The following is a 16,431-nucleotide window of genomic DNA, read 5'->3' on the forward strand; positions in this document are numbered from 1 at the left end:
AAAAAAAAAAAAAAAAAAAAGAAAGAAAGAAAAGAAAAAAATGAAAAAGAAAAAGAGAAAAAGAAAAGAAAGAAAAGTTAAAATAGATTTAAAAAATAATATAAAGAAATGGATTTAGATACTACATATTCCTCAAAGGGAAAAAATTACCAATGATGACATTTCAATTTTTAACATCTATGCCTTAAACACATGCTCACAAGCCTTTGGAAAAGAAAGAGTTTTAAAAGAAAAGTCACTTGATAACCTTCATACATTATACTTGCAAATTTCAATACCCCATTCTCACCAATGCATAAATTCTCCATACTAAAGTTAAATAGAGAAATACTCCAGCTAAATGATAGCATGAACATGAATCCAGCTGAAATTTGGGGAACATTCTCCCAAAATATACGAAAATCTACCTTCTGCTTAACACTTCATGAAACTTACTAGTAAACTGACGACATATCCAGACACATCGCAGTTCTCAATACATACAAAAAAAAAACAAGCTAGCACAATGTACCTTATCAGACCACCATGAAGTACAGCTGGATATCAACAAAACCAGAAAGAACACAAAACTTACACACTCCAGGAAGCTGCACACCTCACTACTGAGTGAGAAATGAAGAAAAGAAGTAGACATCAAGATATCATCAAATTGGGAACCAAAATCCATAAAATAGAAAGACAAGAATACAAAGAAGTAGTGAAACATGGAGTTAGTCCTTTGAGCCTTTTAGTAGACAAAATGGAAACATGTATTAAAAGATAGAGAATATCCAAATTAATGAAATCTAAAAGGAAAATGGTGACAAAATAACAGACAATGAAGAAAACCAGAGAATGGTAAGGACATAGTTTGAAAATGTCCGTACTCCATAGAATTGGAAATTCTAAAAGAAATGGATACTCTCTTCAAAGTTAAATCAAACTAAGGTAAATAACTTAGACAGACCCAAACACCTAGAAAAAGAGAAGTCATTACAAGTCTTTCAAGAAATAGAGGCCAGGGCTATGAGTTTTACCAGACTTCCAAAGAGGAGTTCATGAAAATACTCCTCAAAGTATTCAACAACACAGAAAAAGAAACCTTAGCTGATTTTATTTTGTGAACCCATGGTTACCTAAATATCTAACCAATATAAAGACTGAGAAAAGAGAGAGAGAGAGAGAGGGAGAGAGAGAGAGAGAGAGAGAGAGAGAGAGAATCAGAGACCAATTTCTCTTAAAACCACATATACAAAAATACTTAAAAAAATAATATAAAATAGAAAGCACACCAAAAGTTCATCCTCCATTGTCAGCGATGTAGGCTTCATTAAAGAGATTCAGGAATGGTTTAACATAATATGCTTAACATGTAAGAAAAAAAAGTGGTCATCTCCTTAGATGATGAATAATTCTCTGACAATATTCAATCCCACTTTATGATAAAGTTCTTGGAGTGATTAAGGATACAAGGGACATAACTAAACATAATGTTGTCACTTTACTGCAATCCTATAGGCAACATTAAATTAAATGGAGAGACATTCATATTAATTCCACTAATTCACAAACAAGACAAGGTAATCCATTCTCTCCACATCTACTCAAAATACTAAAATTTTAGCAAGAGCAGTAAAACTGAAGAAGATGAAGGTAATATAGATTAGAAAGGAGGAAATGAAATTATCTTTGTTTGCAGATGATACAATAGTATGAGTAAGTGGACCAAAACTTCCCAAAGGCAATTCCTAGAGCTGATAAACATTTTCAGCAAAGTTGTTGGATACATGATTCACTAAAAAATACAAAGAAAATGCAGTGACGTTTATACGTACAAATGAGTTTACATATACAAACAAAATAGAGAGATATCATAGAGTTTGAATTGATGGTTGACGCTTGTCAAATTTTTCCTCATAATAAATAACCTTGAGTAACTCAATGTAAGTTTGTTGGGTAAGATTATACAAATTTTTGGTAGTCACAGATTACTTTTGATATTATTAAGGTGCTCAAATATTGTGGGGAAAATTTAAGAAGGCCGCCACAGCGTCGCAAGCTTGCACCGCCGTGGCGGGTCCCACATTAGGGAAGAAGATCTTATGGTTCCAGCCACCTGTGGGCCTTGGCGGCGGCAGGCCCCAGTTACACGAGGAAGTCCTTGGTTCCAAAAAGGTTTATTGTCATGACAGATAATAGATGGATCTAGGCATACCCCCAAAAACTCAGGGCAGTCCCGAGTTATATAGGGAGGGAGAAAGGGGGAGGATTGGGGAGGATCTGGGGGAGGCATGTTTAATTTGCTCTGCCCTCTGGCCTTCATTAGTATGTAAATCCCTAGGGCCTGAGATCTATGGCCTGGCCTATGTGACTCTATGGAGATGTGACTGTTTTTCAGGATCTTGGATGATGGGAGGGACCGAACTCCTGCCGGTTCTCATGCAGAATTCCACGGAGAATCTCAGGGTTCAAGGCGCCTGCTCAACCATGACCCAGGATACCCTTACGCAGTCCCACATCTCCTCCCTTTACTTTTTTTAAAAAAGGGGGGTCACTGTGAAAATTTTGGATGAGGAAGTCGAAAGAAAGCACTATGTAGGCCAGAGGTATTAGCATAATTACGTCACAGGGTAAGGGGGAGTTGGGTGGGGGGTAGGGAAGGTGAGGGATCATTGAATCAATTGAATTTAGGTGATACAGTTTGAGGGTAGTAATATCTGACTAATCTAGATAAACATTACGTTTTCTTCACTAACATGTAACTTTAGTTATTTGACTTTGGCAAAAGAGTTCATTTGTAGCTGGAAGGTCTGGATCTGTCCATAGGACTCAGCATCTCTGGATCTTGGCATGTGTCTCTGGATCTTAGCATGTCTCTGGAATCTGCAGTCAGGCGGTGTGGCTGTAAGAAGACAGCACGGCATCTTAGGCAGGTTCCAGGAGGCTCTATAAGTCTCTGTTGGACTTGTGGGAGCACCTGTAGAATAATCACAACAGAGAAGCGGCATCCCAGCAGGGGGATGTCTGTAAAGGGGTAGCAAGCATTAGGCTACTTGGGATCAGGTACGTCATGGTGTGTCATTGAGATCCTAGAAAGCAAAGGTGTTTGAAGAAATTTCAGTCTTAGAAGTCACCTTTGAGTCTGTTTTAGCTGACTGTGGAAGAAAATCATATTAATTATGTAGGCAGCAACAGTTTGTCTGTAAAAGGAAACTAGTTGTTAATTAATAGCTGAAAAATGTTGATCAGCTTCTTGATTTAATCTGTGGAAGTAAATTTAGATGACTTTCACACCTTGAAGAAATTTTAAAAGTTGAAAAAAATTGTTGAGAATATATCATGAGTGAAAAGGAGACATTTAAACAAAAAGCAAAAAATTTTGGGTTGAAAAGCACAAACACTGTTGTTCCAGGCATTCCTGTTAGGGGAAAAGGCATTAATGGCAGATTTAGAAGTAGCGGAGGAAAGGCCTGTTCTGCCTTGTGGTGGTTTGGGTTACCACCTGGTGGCTGGATGTTCTAGCAGAGAGGCCAAGGAATTTCCCCTGTTGTTTTTCTTAGAGAAAAGAAAGGCTAACCTTGAAGAAAAGTTTAAAGTGAAAAACATAGAAGTTTGGTAACAGAGTCAGAAGGAGTGAAAGGCTGTGTGAGACTGAGCTACGGCAGAGAGACACCTAGAGGTTGAGAAAGAAATTGTAAGTTAAAGAAAGGTGAAGGGGCGCAGATGGAGTCTCAGACCCTCTGCTAATAGGCAAGCCAGCTGGGGTATAGCTGGTCACAAATGACTTAGAAGGGGACTTAGTGGGGAAGGGGCAAACAGAGAGCCAGCCCTGTTTTTACAGGAAAGTCAGCTGGGCTGTAACCAGCCGGCCGCAAATGGCGGGGAGTGGGGGAATTTTAGCGCAAAAAATTAACCCCTGGGGGAGGGGCAAACCTCTTGGCAGGCAGAGCGTGGGAGATTTCTTGGGGGGAGGAGTAAAGAATGGCGATTAAGGGTTCTCCACCATTTTGTAGCGAACACGTGGAGAAGGGGGAGAGAGAGATCTAGTCTTTTGAGTCAGGCAGGAGCTAGTGGGAGTTAAGATTTAGAGAGAAAACGTTGCCCCGAAACACGTGGAGAGAGAAAGAGGGAGAAAGGATAGAGAGAGAGCCGTCTAGTCTTAGGGACTAGGCTGGAGTTACTCACAGCTCCACGGAGAGGGTCTTAGCTGGTGCCAGCAGGGGGTATTCTTGGAGCTGGCTTTGTCCGGATCCTCTACCACCTGTAGGGAATGATGTAGGCCCATGTGTGGGCACACGTGGGCGTGAATCTCTGTTGTGTTGTGTGTCCATGTGTCTGTAATGATGCAGTAGGTCAGCATGGCAGGAGCACACGGGATCTTGGCTGAGTTTATTCCCTGCGACACCAGGTGAGCGCGGCGGGGCCCCGCCCAGCATGGGGAATTTTCACTCAGGTTTCACGGGGGTGTAGAGCTCTTGGGACATGTGGGCTAGCGTAGGACAACCCACTGCCGAGAAAATGAAAGGGGTTGGGGATCCCCTGTGCTCTGAGGCAGCTGGGGACCGGTAGGTCTCAAGCCCTTGGCTCAGAGGGCTGAGACGGGGCATGTGGGCTCAAGTCGGACAGCCCACAGCCGAGAAGAGGAGAGGGGTAGGGTAAGAAGAAAGAGGCCCTAGCAGCACCCGTGGGAGAGACTGTACTTGCTTAGCAGACTTGGCGGCCTGGCCAGCTTGCTTGGAGATGTGGGTCCTCATGGCTGGAACGTAGAGATCCTCTAAGTGAGCGATTAAGGAGCTGCAGCTTCAGTTAGCATGGGAGAAGCATGGAATCTTCACTGAGTCGATTCCTCACAGCACCGGACAAGCAGGGCGGGAAGTTGGGCTGTGTTCTGTAGCAGACTGGGGTGGCCCAGTCTTTGAAGTCCATGGGTGTCTGTGCCCCACGTTGGGCGCCAAAATGTGGGGAAAATTTAAGAAGGCCGCCACAGCGTCGCAAGCTTGCGCCGCCGTGGCGGGTCCCACATTAGGGAAGAAGATCTTATGGTTCCAGTGACCTGTGGGCCTTGGCGGCGGCAGGCCCCAGTTACACGAGGAAGTCCTTGGTTCCAAAAAGGTTTATTGTCATGACGGATAATAGATGGATCTAGGCGTACCCCCAAAAACTCAGGGCAGTCCCGAGTTATATAGGGAGGGAGAAAGGGGGAGGATTGGGGAGGATCTGGGGGAGGCATGTTTAATTTGCTCTGCCCTCTGGCCTTCATTAGTATGTAAATCCCTAGGGCCTGAGATCTATGGCCTGGCCTATGTGACTCTATGGAGATGTGACTGTTTTTCAGGATCTTGGATGATGGGAGGGACCGAACTCCTGCCGGTTCTCATGCAGAATTCCACGGAGAATCTCGGGGTTCAAGGCGCCTGCTCAACCATGACCCAGGATACCCTTACGCAGTCCCACAAAATATGACTATGGTACACAAAGTCTTTAATAGATGACTACATACTAAACGGTTTAGTCTTCTATAAAGATACCAGAAAGTACAAGACTTTAACACTTTGACTACATTTATGGGATTTCTTGCATTATGGCTTTTTCTAATGGTTTCTAAGAATACTGCCACATGCACAGGCTTACCACATTACTTACTCATAGCATTTCTCTTCGGAATGTGTTCTTTTTGTTCATAAATACAAATGTTGTGAAAAGGTTTTATTATATTGCTTTCATTTATTACATTTCTCTCCAATATGTGTTCCGCTATGTATTTGAAGATGATTATGATATCTAAATACTGGGAAGAAGCAAAAGAAACTTGTTCTAAGGACTGCCGTTTTGTTATCAACCTTCATATAATCATAAATTGAAACTATGTTCAAGTCCCAGGTTATAAGGGACCAGAAGACTTAACAATATCTGACCAGCTTTCATTATTCATGTTTTCTTCCCTAAAACATAACAACTGTTCCTAACCATGATTTATGTCATTCATGATTTATTTCTAAATATATAATGCATGTTGCTAACTGCAAAAGAACAAAAGCTATGATAGTGTAGACCATACAACCTACATTCTGTATCATTTGACATAGAGTAACAACTGGAAAAAAACATTATTGGGAGAAAAATTAACTGTAACCTGGCACAGGACTTTGTGGGTTTGAATTTTGGAAGCTATATAACTTTCTGGCTTGGAGTTGGGGTGAGGCTGGGTGAATTGCAGTTAAGCTTCTGAGTATAATTTTGTGGCCCTGATTTATCAGTAGTGACTTGATTACAATAAATTCTTACCATTTGACTTGTCCTGTGTTTGAGTTGTGTCGGATGTCAGTGGATCCTATAACATAACAGCTTTACCACATTGCTAACATTCATAGTTTCTCTCCAGTATGCAAAGTTTCATAATTCCCTTTGGCTGATTTTATTTCCTAAAAGTAGTTTTCCTGAGAAGGTATTCCATAGGTCTGGATCCTAAAAACCCTGGGGAATCCAAAGTAACTTCAAAATTACAGCTTCCTGTTCCAGTATCTGGGGTCCACAGATGATCTTCTGTGCTCCTCAAAAGAAAGAAGCTGGGTCACTTCTCCAGCCCTTCCCTCTGTAGTATGCTAGGTTCTGCTGGACTCCAATCAACCGCTGCTGCTATTCTTTCTGTTCATCCCAGGGCACTGACATCTTCAATAGAGTGGGTTCAATAGATTGGGTTCTTCAGTGACAAACAGTCTTCACTGCGTTCCTCTCATAGGCTCATAAAATTGTGAAAAGTCTTTTCCATGGTGATTACATTCATGAGGTTTCCTCCAATGTGGGTGGGATCTTTTATGTTTTTGAGACTAGTGGGACATGCAAAGGCTTTAGCACATTGATTATATTCACAGTTCTGTCCAAAATGGGTTCTTTTGTGGTTTTGGGAAATATCTTTATAAAAAGGCTTTTACCACAATGATGACATTCACAGGTTTCTTTCAACTACGGGTCCTTTGGAGACAAAAACCTTATGAAAAGCCTTTTTTAATTACATTCATAAATTTTCTCTCCTGTATGTGATCATTTTTGTCTTTGGAGACTTCTCACTTATAAATAGGTTTTTCCACATTGATTACATAACTAAGGTTCCTCTCTGATATGGGTTCTTTTTATCATTATGGAGATGGCCTTTTTGTGTGAAGCATTTACCACGTTGATTACATTCATTTTTTTCAAAAAATTTTTATGCATTTATCTTAATGTGGAAAAACACACATAGTACAAGATTCACGCAAGAGACAGAAAGAGAGAGCAGGAATGACATCTGAAGTGTCAATAAATGAAATATCCAATAAAGTATTGTAAATAAATGAAATATCCATTATCACATACTCATGGTTACATTGGACTATCATGTACATGTGAACCCGTGACAGCTTCCATCGTGATTACATTAGAATACAATACACACACATGAACACGCAAAGGCTTTCATTTTTTAATTTAATTTAATTTAGTTTTATTATATCATTTCTCATACTACAATTCTATTAGTTTTTTTGAATAGTTTTATATTTAATTTAATTTTATTATATCAATTCTCACGTTACAATGTTTTTTTAAAAATATTTTTAATTTAATTTAATTTATTTTTGTCAATTCTCACATTACAACACTTTCTTTTTTTTAATACTTTTTAATTCAATTTAATTTTATTTTATTATATCAGTTTCATGCTACAATGCTATTTTTTTAATTAAATTAAGGTAAATTAATTTTTTTGGACATTTTATTTTATTTTGTATTTTTTATTTTTAAATTTTTATTGTATTTATTTTCTATTGCATGTTTTATTTATTTATATTTGAGATATCATCACCTTGTCCCGTTTCCCCTGAAAAACCCCTCTTGCATCCTGTTCCGCCATTTTGCTTTTATACCACTTTAATGAAATGCATTATAAATGCAATTCTGTTTATTTGAGAACAAAAGGAAAACTGCTCTAATTTAAAAGCAGACATTGATGGATGACACATACATATTGAGATATGTACATGCCGTGGTTTGTGTCTTTTGCATGGAGGACTCGGATTTTAATTTCATTTATGTAGGTTTGTACATTCCAGATTACATATATAATATATACTGTATATAACATATATAAAATATATGGTACATAATATATAATATGCAATATATAATATGATATATGCAGTATGCCATATCCCGTGAGCCATATGCCATATGCCGCATGTCGTATACCCTATACTATATACCGTGTACCGTATACCATATACCATATACCATATACCGCATACCATATAGTATATACTATATAATTGTATGTATGATATAATCAATATATTATACAGTACATATATAATATGCATTATATGTAATACATATATACATATATATAATATACATTATATATATTACATTATATATAATGCATATTAAATATATATCATGCAGGGCGGGGTGGTGCACGCCTTTAATCCCAGCACTTGGGAGGCAGAGGCAGGTTGATTTCAGATTTTGAGGCCTGCCTGGTCTACAGAGTAGTTCCAGGATAGCCAGGGCTACACAGAAAAACCCTGTCTCGAAAAAACAAACACAAAATCATCCTGAGCAAGATAGTCCAGACTCAGAAAGATAAACATGGTATGTACTCACTCATAAATGGATATTAATTTAAAACAGGAGTATAATAATTTTGTAATTTTATAATCTCTGGGGTGTATTTCTCAATGATTTTCCACAGGACAAATAAGGATTGTGTGTTATAGAATATTATATATCAGGGGTAGCAAAATATACGGTAGAAAGATACAGTATGGTACTGATTGCATCCTCAAATGTTTATACATGGAGTAAATCACACAAACACATATGATTCTCCTATGCCTGGAGCCTCCTGACCTGGAGAGGGTAGTGGTGGAGGCACGTAGTAGGACTCTGGTGATGACTTTAAAGTCTGAGGGTCTCAGGACATTCTAGCTGTCTAACTATACTGAACTGCTGATGATAACTTCTGAAAACTCCTAAAAACTTTCTTGCTCTTTCAGAGGGTAAAAATTTCCTGGCATAGGCTATTGAAACCTGTATCCTAACAGTTGAGGATAAGTAATGAGGCTTTTGTTCTATCTCAGCAGGAACTGCTTGGCTCTAACTTGCCCACTCTCCTGCCCGCTTGTCCAGGATCTCCCTGGACACTGGGCTGCAGACTTGCAGCTGGTCCCACCCACCACACTAACCTCGCTACTGCTCCTGCTGCTGCTGCTGCACACCTATATTTCTTGGTCCCAGGGATCCTCCACAGGAGTGAATGGTAGCTTCAGGAGCATTCAAAAAGAAGCTGCTGGTCCCCAGCACCAGCATGCACCCTGACTGATGAGCTTGTTCATGCATGGTCTTCCTCCTAGGACCAGGACTCCCTTTGGGTGACTGCTGACCTCTACAATGGCAGGTACCTCAAAAGAGGGATCACAGGGCTCCCTGCCCACTGCTGGGGTGCAAAAAGTGAAAACAAACTCAATACTGCCTCTCAAGCAGCCACAGGGGTCTGCTGGGCCGCCTCCCTGCAGCCTCTGCTCCCTCCATCCCCAACCTGAACTGTTCTCCTCTCTCTGGCCCCTTCCCCCCTCCTTGCTCAGGGAATGTGGCAGCTGCTGTGGAGTCACTATGGGATGCCTGAATCCCCTGTGGCTGCTGGCATGCTTTAAGATGAAGGCGCCTGCCCCTAGCCTGGGTGATGTTCCCTACACACTCAGCAGGTCCTCCCAAGACTACTGAACTGCCTGGAGGATGCGGGAACTCAGGCCTCTAAAGAGAGCTACAGAAGTTCTTACTCTGCCCAAGGGCCACCTTGCTGGGCCTAACAAAACACGGGTGTCTTATATAATGCACCACGCTCATTTCAGAACCTAGTAACAAATATTACTGAAGACCTCCACTCACGGGAGACCCTCACTCAAGTCTCGGGATAACACACCCATCTAATAACTCACAAGACACCAAAACTGGATGCAAACCGCAAAAGGCATTATTTCCAGATTTTGGGGTATCAGTCAACTGAGGTCAATGCTCACAAGGGGAGAGTCGACCCTGAGGCTTGGGAGCTAGGGTTATTTAAAGAGAAAACCGCAAACCAGTGTGAGGAGGGGGCGAGTGAGTTGTTAAGGAGACATAATCATAAAAATATCAAAGAATTCCAGAGGAAACCAACCTATGTGATTCAGGGTCATATGAAGAACACTCAGTATGCTAATCTTTCTCAAGAATGTGGTCCTGCCCTGTCACTGAGGCCTTGCCCTTTCACTGCAGTTCCCAGCTTGGTTTCCAGCTTGGTTCCCAGCTTGGTTCCCAGCTTGGTTCCCAGCTTGGTTCCCAGCTTGGTTCCACCTAGCTCACTTGCATTCTTTCTTTTCTCTTTGCCTTCGGCCAGTTCCAAGTAATAGTGACTGGTCTTTCCACATTCCTAACTTGCTTCATGGCTTGGTTTCTCAGAAAATTTTCCATGTCCTTATAAAGAAAGCCTAAAGAATATTTTATATGTCTAAAAAGGATTCTATATACCCAGTATCTATAATTATTCACTCTACACTACCAGGGCAGGGATTTTAAGACTCAAGTTAGCCACCAAGAAGCTAGAGGCAGCAGATATTGCATTTTAAAGGAATCAATAGAGCAGTGCTCCCTCCTTCCTACTCTACTCCATTTGTCTCACTTAAAATGCTCCTGAGGGTTGGCCTCAGTACGGATGAACTCGCAATGGTTCAATCTCATGCATGTCCCCAAACAAGTGCACCCACCACACACACACACACACACACACACACACACACACACACAGAGAGAGAGAGAGAGAGAGAGAGAGAGAGACAGAGAGAGAGAGAGACAGAGAGACAGAGAGACAGAGAGAGACAGAGACAGAGAGACAGACAGACAGACCCTCAAATACATGCTTGTATGGCACAGGCATGCCCATGTACAAAAGAATAAAATATAATTAGACAAAGAAGTTGCACACAGGAAAGTTTACTAATGGTTATTTCTTTATTTGCTTATTTGCTGGGGGAGGTGTGTTCATTCAGACAGTCTCACTTTGTCCTCCATTCTGGCCTCTAACTTGCATCAGTCCTGTTTCTGTTGAGATACAGGTGTGGAACCACTATGCCCGACTTATCAGTGACATTTTCATGCCTGAAAATAGTTCCAGTCACTCTCACTCCTGATGACCCTCTAGGAAAAACTTTGCTTCCTGTTCCCACACACAACCTTAGGTTCTGCTGGCCTACAAGTTTCACTTCCAGAGCAGGGAATGCTCCTACCAGAAGCCACAACAAACATTCCATTGAACTGGAGGCTCAGACTGCCCTCCACATCCCCCTACCACCCCTGGTCATGTTGTTCTTCTAATGCCCTTAAACCAACAGGCTAAGAAAGGAATGTCAGGGCTGGCTTACTTTTGCTCAGCTCTGGTTTCTGGCCTACAAATGAAGGACCTTGGGCATATTTTTCAGATGTTCTCGAAGTTCATCTGTCAAACCTCCGAGGCCTATGGATGTGAAGAGGTTAATGGCAAACCTGGTCTTGCGTGGGTTGTCTCGAGGTAGCAGTCCTTCAAAGAATGGCTGAAGAGTTTCATCCTTTAACCTTGCATTCAGTTTATGAAGACCCATGTAGTCACACAGTTCCTGGAAAAAGATCTTGAGAAAAATCCTACTAGAGGACGTTGTAGTCTCTTCACTCAGCTCTATACATCCCAGAACACTCCATGGAAGTGAATCAGTGTATAAAAGGTAAGCAAACATCTTAGCAACATTTCTCAATTTGTTTGTCTCTAAGCGATGGATGCTGTAATACTGTCCCTTGAATATACTTTCAAATGATTCCATGTATTCTTTTTTCAGCATACAAAACCACCCAGCTAAGAAGCCAAAAAATTTTACATAGGTCCTTTGTTGGGCACAGCAGTCAAGTGTCATTTGCAGAGTTCCTTTGTTTGGTTCTCAGCAGACTCCATCTTCAGCAACTTGTGTGCACATTCTTCGAAATCTAAACTTGACTGAATGGCAAGATAGACTGTACAGCGGAGTGAGACTAGATTGCTTTCTGTTTGGTCATGGATAGTTACTTTTCCTCCTCCTTCCTCTTCCTCTCCTTCCCCTTCCCCTTCCTCCTCTTCACTACTTCCAGCATCTTGGTCTGTATTTGAATCACTGCCTCTTTCATCCAGGATTTCTTTTTTAATAGCCTTGTACCTCTCTTCATTCTCCATGAAGTGAGGATCCAACCTGAAAACGTTAAGAACATCTTCTGGATTGTAGTCCTCCTCCAGGGGGAGCATATGTGTAAACTGATCATCCTCTTCCACTAAATCAAGTCCTTCCTGAATAATGGGGTAGTCTTTGAATCCATCCTTCCAAACAGCAAACATCATGTCAGTCATGTACTGGACTCTCTTGTCGATCTCAGACTTGTATAGAATGCTTCTTAGTCGGTCAAAGACTGCATTGATTCCCCTTGGTGACACTTGGGTTAATTTGAGACCACACTCCTTGAGAAAGCTGATGGCTATTTCAACACTGTCCTCTCTTGGTCTCTCTAGGAGCAAAGTGAGCATCTCCAGGCAAAAAAGCTCATGTGCCACATTTTGGTTACTAAGATGTGCCACAAGTTTGGAAGCAGTCAAGCAAAGTTGCTTATCATTTCTTTGATATCCTTTCTGAAAATTAAGAATTAGTCTCTTGAGGACTAATTCTCCAATCTGTGGGAATTTTGAGTTGATGATTGCGACCAAAGCTGCATAAACGTGAGTGAAGATTGGAGAAGCACTCTGTGCTTGCAGAACAGATCTGGACAGCAATCCTCTCCCTCTGACGATGTTCTCTTGAAGGAGCTCTTAGATAATAATGCTGATATTATAGGTGTTGACCTTGTTGATGAGACCATTGATTGACTTCTTCAGAGCCTCCCAACTCATCCTCTGGTATGTTAAGCTGTTTTTATCTGTAATCTGTTCCTGCATCTTCCTGAGATTTGCAGGAGGAATATATGCTCCCCCAGTGTGGGTGAGCAGGGGATCCAGCTCATCTGTCCTCTTCTTCTTTGATGTAGGTTCTTCTTGAGTAGAACTCGGGGTTACTCCTTGGTCTGGGCTCCTTTTTTCAGGAGATGGGGATTTCTGGGACCGTTTCCGATGATCTGCATCTCTGTCTCTTTCTATGCATTTCTCTTGGTCCCTACTTGGTGACTCCATGCTGTCACCATAAGAAGATCCTCTTCTAGAAGGCTCTTAGGCTGACAGGCTGTGATTAGAGTGGTTTCTCTCCCGGGAAGAACATACTTGTTCTGCATATGTGTCTTCTGGGAAGGACCTCCAGTGGGATGACTTGTGGCTCTCCTTTCTGTTGTGGCCAGAAGACTGTCTGCTGTGTGCCACACTCTTCTGTATTTTCTGCTGTCAGCTGACCCAATAAACCAAATGCCTCAGGTCTGAATAAGTGGTGTGTCCTTAATGTCTTAGTTATAAAACCAATCCCACTATCAACTTCTGTAGACGGCAGATTCTCTAGAATCAGAGAACTTTAAGAACTTGGGTAGTCCCACGAGGTTAGTTGTTTCAGCTGCTCTTCTGTAGGAAGAGATACCCATAGATGTGCTGGCAAGTGGATGCAAGCAGGCAAAAAAGATGGAACCGTCCTTCTTCCAGTGTTCTTATATAGTCCTCCAACATGGGGTATGGCCTTGATTAAAGGGTGTACCACCACACCTGGATCTGGACTTGTTTTGTCCCAGGCTGACCTTGATCCTACAGGAACCCACCTATGTTTTTACCTGAGTATCCCAGTCAGTTATATTCATCAGTATGCCCAGCTGTGAAGAGTCATTTTATGGTTGTGGTGAGAAAATTTGCTCATCATTTCCCATGAGTCAGTTCTTTTTATGGAAATGAGAACATATCTGTAGTATCTGGTTGCACGTAGTTCTGATTGGCTGTGTGATTCTGTCATTTTTGTAGCTGCAGTTTTCTATGTCTCTGAATGTTTTGCCTGTTGTATGGGTGGGTGGATCACAAGGTTGTCAGGTGTGCACAGAGTCCAGAAGACAGCTTTACATATCCAGGTGGGGATACTGGGTGTCAAATCCAGATCCTCTTGAAGAACATCAAGTGATTTGACTTTCTATGACATGTCTATAGCTTCTTCCTCTATACTTTGATCTTTCTGTATTCTCTCTGACTCTGCCTGACAACCAATCAACCAACCAACCAACCAACCAAACTAACTACCCCAAGGAACATCCCTGTAACCCTGGCTGACTCCAGAAATAACCGTATTATTTCTTTAGATTTCTCTAAAAGACAAGAGGGAGGAAATTGGAAGAAGTGGAGCTGTGTCACTGGTAAGCGTACAGCTATGATTTATTCTAAGTTTCTTTTTTTAAAAAAAATTTTCAGTGATATTTGACAAACGCCCATCCTGCTGAGAACCATATTAACTCATTAAAATTACATAAAGGCAAAATTGCCAGAAGCTGTGGCTAAACACCTTCTTTAGATTTCATTCCTTGAATTGGGACCTTTTGTTTGTTTTTTCCCTTGTTTGTTTGTGTTGATGATTTTTAAGCAGTTGTCCTTGTACTGACATTGTAGACCAGGCTGGCCTTGAATTCAGAGATCAGCCTGTCTCTGAAGACCCCCACAGAGGGGAGACCCTCAGTAAAGTCTCGGGATGTTGCAGCCACTCAATAAATCACTCAAGAGACCGAAAACTGGAGCAACGGCAGAGGTTTAATCAGGAGAGAGACTTCTAGCTGCTGGTCAATTCCTTTGCCCACGAAGGTGCTGAATTGACCAAGACAGCCAGTTTCAGAGGGTTTTTTAAAGGGAAAAACCACAAACCAAGGAATGGGGAGTGGGATGAGGGGTTGCTAAGGTGGCATAACATAAAAATAGCGGAACATTCCAAAGGAACCCAACCTTCGTGAGTCAGGGTCATGTGAAAACACTCTGTACGGTATTCTTTCTCAAGAATGTGGTCCTGCCCTGTCACTGTGGCCTTGCCCTGTCACTGTGGTTACCAGCTTGGTTACCAGCTTCCTGGTTCCACCTAGCTCACTTGAATTCTAGCCAGTTCCCGTAAGTAGCCTGTCCACATTCTTAGCTTGCTTCAGAGAGAATTTTCCATGCCCTTTTAAAGAAAAAATTCTAAGGAAGAATCTATAGATCATTTTATAAAGTGATCTTCATAATTTTTCACTCTACACCTCTACCTTCTGAGTGCTGGCTGCAAAAATCTGGTTTTGGGAGGGTCTAAACAATCACAGTGAGAGCTGCTATACTTTTTTGGTCAATGTTATCAACAGATATCTCAAGCATGTCATGAGTTACTCATTTGGAAGGTGTTTGGCAGCATCTGGTTCTATCTGTGCCTATGCAAGGCAAGTCGATGTAAGGAAGGGAGCACATAGTGGCCATGGAATACTTTTACCAAAGATATATTCCTGGACAATCTATAAGGTAAGACAGGATTTTGGGGGTCGGTTGTTGTGGTTTTTAGCATATCTACCTATATTAAACCCTGCTTCTGGATGGTACATTCAGAAATCAGAGAAAGGCAGCATATCTGCAAAAATTAGAGCTATAGATGGTATTCAGCTGCTTGTTGGACTAAAACTAAGAGATTGTCTCTAAGTAACAAGTTCTAGAGTTTTGTTTTGGTTTCTATTTTGGTTATTCTCATCAAAGGAAATTGATTTGGTATGGATTATAATTGTGTATTTCCTGTGCTCTTGATCCATGGCCACTTCATTACATGTAGCAAGCAAGGACAGGGTCAGACTCCCTAATATAGCTATTTATGTCTTCAGCAAAATACAAACAGTGTAGTAAATAATCCTGGTCCCTGACTCTCCTTGTTTCTGTAGGATCCACTGCTGTAGCTTTCTCCAATCTTTCCACAGTCAGACTACTGAAACATGCCTAGAAGGTTTGTTGAAATTGTTTCAAACTTCCTTTGGTCCTCTGAGGGGAGAAAGTGTTCCCAATTTCCATGTGTCCTCTTATTAGAATCCAGTGTTTTGAAAAATAATTAACAATTTTACCCTTAAATGATGCTTGGGAAAAAGCAAAAGTTCAGTGGACACCAGTCCTCCTGTCTCCTGATGAATTGCTTCAAGTTTTTCTCAATTTAGGAAAATGTTGGCTGTAAGACTCTTCCTGTCTTTCTCTGTCTCCAGCTGTGGGGGTGGCAGAGGCAGGCAGGGCAGACTTCCTGGCTGTCTTGGATACAATTTGTAGACTAGGCTGGGCTCAAAACTGTAAGACCCTGCCTCTGCTTTTCAAATGCTGGGGATTAAAACAGTATACCACTATGACCGGCTAAGATTCACATTTTTTTTTAAATTAATGATTCTAGCTTTTGCCAGGCAGTAGTGTTGGCAGAGAGAGGTGGATCACTGTACATTGAGGCTAGCCTAGTTTAC

At 41.4% G+C, this 16,431-nt stretch overlaps 1 pseudogene; it reads right to left on the bottom strand.

Moving 5' to 3' along the window:
- Positions 1-11,379: 11,379 nt before the first annotated feature.
- LOC114635599 lies at positions 11,380-13,405 on the bottom strand (annotated as a pseudogene).
- Between the last annotated feature and the right edge of the window lie 3,026 nt (positions 13,406-16,431).

The sequence above is a fragment of the Grammomys surdaster genome, unplaced genomic scaffold (genome assembly GCF_004785775.1).
Source record: "Grammomys surdaster isolate TR1022 unplaced genomic scaffold, NIH_TR_1.0 113906, whole genome shotgun sequence".
Taxonomy (NCBI): Eukaryota; Metazoa; Chordata; class Mammalia; order Rodentia; family Muridae; genus Grammomys; species Grammomys surdaster.